We start from the raw sequence: 4,926 nt of genomic DNA on the forward strand, positions 1-4,926 counted from the left end.
CAGCTCAAAAATATAAGTCAAGTTCGTTAATCTTTTAATTAACAAATTATGGCACTACATGAAAACTACATCTGCACTTTCCTTGCTTTCGCTGATGCAAATTGGTCTATGATGTGCCCAAAGTCAGTTTCTTCTCCTTCTACACTTAACAGAGCAGGATCACAGAGTCTGCTTTGACCCATGGAGGCTCTCAGATACGAAAATATTAATTTTAACTTGCTGAATGATCTCTCACAGCTGACAATAGAAACTGCGATGGTTAACATTACCTGAATAGCAATGCGAAGATTGGGGAAGACGCTCTCATCTCCATACTAAACAATAAATTGGAGAAGCTCTTCAGGTCTTGATATTTTCATGTTGGCCCGACTTGATAGCAACATTCTGCAATCCAATGTTTCTTCATATAGCTGCTGTCCATCAACATCAGAGCTGTACAATTCGTCCAAATTTTCGCATTTCTTTTTCAGGTCGTTATTACTGTCGGCGCCATAACACAGTTCCTCGACATCGAGAAGGAACCCAAACTTGGCGTCAGTGTCGTGCAAACGAGCAAACCTTTCGTCTATTTCTTTGTGAAGACGGTTGAGTGTTCCCTTATGACTCTTTCCATTTCCTCCATGGCTGTTAACCCAGCATCTCTCGAGTTCTCGTCAGCCATTCGTTTCTTTCGCCTCTGACGTCTTTCAACTTCAATATTCCATTATTGACTGAGACTGAGTCCTTCTTCGAGTGACTCACTGACCAACACTTTTCTTTCATCATCAAAATGATCTCAGAGGGTTTTCAAATCCAGGGCAGTATCGTGGAAGTTCATGCTAGGATCCTGCAGCCTCTTTTGAATACAGTCAATGCAAATGAGTACTTTGTTCCAAAATCCTAGCAAAGTCAGAAAATCGTAACTCAACATGCGGTTATACAGCTGCCTTGCGTCATTTCTTGTTTCACTTGTCTCGTTTGCATTGTCTATTATGTCCTGGAGAACTTGAAGTATCTCCTGAAGGTACTTGTTGACGGGCTTCACTGCTTTTGTCCTTGCACTCCACCTGGTTTCGGACTGTGACTTAACAACCACAGGCATGGCATTTTTGAGTTTTTCCCAGCGCTATGTTGAACGGGAGAAGAACACGTAGAGAGCTTTGATGATTCCAAGAAATGGGACCATCATTGTATCCTGCTTGGCTGCATGTATACCCACTAAGTTGAGTGAGTGATTATCGTAATTCACAAACATTGCCAGGTTGTTTTTCTCACTTATTCTTTGGTTAACACCACTTCTGTGTCCAGCCATCACAGCAGCATTGTCATAGCACTGTTACCGACAATCTTGTAGCTCCGTTTCGTCATTCTCTAGCTGTTTCAAGATGTCTTCAACCAAGCTCTCGGCATCCTTCTGTCTTATTTGAATAAAACAAAAGAAGGACTCTTTAACACAGACTGTTTTCCTCTCAAAATCAGCTTCCACGTACCTCACTACTTCTGACATCTGGTCACAGTGTGCCCAGGAGTCGAGTCGAACATGAGACCATAATACTTGGCTTTACGAATGCTTCTCAGTAAACTCTGGCGAACAGTGGATACTGTCATGTGGATGAATTCCTTCTGGACAACCGGTGAAAGATAAGACGTGTATCCAGGATGACTTTCCACACGATTGAGGTGTTCTTTTATGACAGGGTCAAAGATGGCCAGTAGTTTCAGTAAGCCAAGGAAATTCCTCACATTATAGTCATCGTCTAGCTCAAGTGATTCCCTGTGTCCTCGCAAAGCCAGGTTTTGAGTCGCAATGAATTTTATGCAGTGAAGGATTCTCGTCAAGATATCACGCTACTTCTGCTTTTCCTTCTCAATCTGTGACTGAATTTCCGCGTCAATAACTCCTCTATTTTCAGCTAAATTTCTTTCCACTGTGTGAAGCACTCCCAATGATTCTTAGCATTTTCATGAACACTAATCCTTTCATGTGCTTTCCACTGTTTGAACCCACTTTCCTGTTACAATGAGGATTGATGGTCTTACTGGGAATAGATAAGATAATAGATACAACATGCACAGCTTTTTAGAAGGGGAATAGATCAGTCATGAGCGAGTCACATCCTCACCATGATCATTTCCCAATTTCCTCTTGAACCAAGTTTTGTGCATTGAGCGGCTATTTGTTGGTAGGAAAGGCCCCTCACTGTTCTGGAGATACTTCGAACCCAGCTTCATTATTTCTGTCATCAACGTGTCAGGCAGAATTGCTTTTCCAGTATCCTTGTCGAACTTCATATGTCCAATGTCATGCTGTTCAATCCAAATAAGGAAATGACACTTTTAATAAGAACATTAAATTTCATAGATTTTGCACAAAATTCTGGACTACCTCCCTAGTTTGCACAGAAGAATGGACACCATCCAGTTCACTAGGTTCATTGTCGTCAGGTTCAATCTTGTCAGATAAAATCTCGTCAATAAACTCAACATCACCACCACCACCACCGAAAAACATGACCACCATTGTATCCTGCTTGGCTGCATGTACACCCACCAAGTTTAGTGAGTGATTGTTGCAATTCACAAACACTGCAACTCACTCTTAATCTCATTATACTCGGATTTATCTGACTTGACTTTCTCCTCGGCTTGTGACGCATTTGTACTTGATCCATCTTCGGATTCTAACAAACTTGTAGCTGGTGCAGGCGACTCCATGGAACGTGTCGAACTACTTGTTCTGGACTTTTCAAAGTAGTGCATGAACAACTTGCTCGACTTCTTGGTTTCCTCTGTCTCCAACTTTCGTCTCTTCCATCCTTCAGCTCCATTTTCCTTCTTCTTCGTAAAGAAACGTTTCATGGTCTTCTTACACAATGCTCTGAAATAAGGAAATGGCACTTTTAATAAGAACATTAAATTTCATAGATTTTGCACAAAATTCTGGACTACCTTCCTAGTTTGCGCAGGAGAATGGTCTTACTGCCAGTTGGCACTGAGCAGTAGTACTATGAGGTATGTGGTCATGTTGTTCCCAGAATTGTATTTTTAACTAATAATTGATATAAATGGATTAACAATCCGGCCATCCTAGTGCTTCTCACCCATGATAATCAAAGACAGATCATACATCTGAAGAAAATTATTTTTTCACTATTAGAGGATGGCTTGTCTGACTTTAATAGAAACTGCTCAGTGGCTCCCAGGGTACGTGCCATAACTGCCATATCTTAGGCACGCTACTGCTTGTTCATATTCCATTTATTATTCTTGTTAAGTCGTTTCAAATTCATTGCAGTTGATTCATGTGTGCCATCTCTTGGGTGAAAATGTAATTTCTGATGCACGCACTGTTTCTATGAAATTATGAGAATCCATTTAATTAATATATTCAAGAAAAAATGAAATTACTATTATATTATATTATAAAAGATAAGCTATGATTCGAATTTTGAAAGTTTTTTTTTAATTTTTGCTAAAGAATCTAATCTAATATCTCCAATTTCTAGCAGGTATAAAGTAACTGATACAACACCAAGTCTTATGGACCGGTGTTCTTTTATTCCAGTTCAGTAGTTAATGAAATGCCGTAACTACTTATAATAAAACATATGCTATTTACATGAAGATTCAAACTGCTTTTGTTCAACGTTTCCTTGTGCAGCATATCATAATTACTGACAATTATATGTCAAATTAATCATGTTCAACGTTTCTTCGTGTAATATAGTATAACTACTTACAATTCGTACAGTTGTTTAAATTTTTAAGTAATAAACAAACGATTTATTCTTTTTAAGTAAGCCCTTCAGAAACATTTTTAATACACGTGGAGCGCAAGCTTCATGTAGTACATTAATTCATCACTTGTTCGTTTGTAGATAAGCACAAACCTACATAATGGGTTGTCTGTGTTGTGCCCACCATGAATATCGAAACCCAGTTTTTAATCCGCAGATATACCGCAGAGCTACTGGGAGGGAGGGCGTCAGTTTATTAATTCCATCGTTAAGAAATGTATTTCAGAATCACAGGATTGTTGGATATATTTTATAGTATGGTTAAAGTTGAAAAAAAATATGGTTAGTAACCACATATTATAATGCTTAAAAACGTACACCTTGGTGTTAATTAACCTTTGTTTTATGTATCTTATATTGTGGATTCATGTTTGCCATCTCTTGGGTGAAAAATGTAATTTCTGATGCACGCAATGTTTCTATGAAATTACGAAAATCCATTTAATTAATGTCTTGAAGAAAAAAAATGAAACGTTTATCATTTGATATTATAAAGAAAAGCCATTGACTGAAATTTTGAAAGTTGATTTTTTTTTTATTCTTTGTTAACGAACCTAATTCAATCTCTTCAATTTCTAGCTGGTATAAAATAGTTGCATGGCCAGGTGGATAAGGCGCTCGACTCGCAATCTGAGGGTCGCGGGTTCGAATCCCCATCCCACCAAACATGCTCGCCCTTTCAGCCGTGGGGGCGTTATAATGTGACGGTCAATCCCACTATTCGTTGGTAAAAGAGTAGCCAAAGAGTTGGCGGTGGGTGGTGATGACTAGCTGCCTTCCCTCTAGTCTTACACTGCTAAATTAGGGACGGCTAGCGCAGATAGCCCTCGGGTAGCTTTGCGCGAAATTCAAAAACAAACAAACAAATATAAAATAATTTGTTCTATAGTATTAAGGAAATTACTTTCTTTATACTTTTGGCTTGTAAACTTTTTCATATTTATGCAATGATGTTTATGTATTCATATTTGTTGTTTATATGCTTTATTTTAGGAAATGGCTAAAAAAGGTATTGTTACGTATCTGCTTGTTTGATAATTTCCCGTAAAATTTCTTTCTGAAAAACTTCGGCGATACGAGTTCTTTCTTAATTGAAACTAGTTTATTCTTTCTTCTTACAAACTTTGTAATACACTTAATTTCCACAGTC

Source organism: Limulus polyphemus, unplaced genomic scaffold (assembly GCF_000517525.1).
Source record: "Limulus polyphemus unplaced genomic scaffold, Limulus_polyphemus-2.1.2 Scaffold1212, whole genome shotgun sequence".
Taxonomy (NCBI): Eukaryota; Metazoa; Arthropoda; class Merostomata; order Xiphosura; family Limulidae; genus Limulus; species Limulus polyphemus.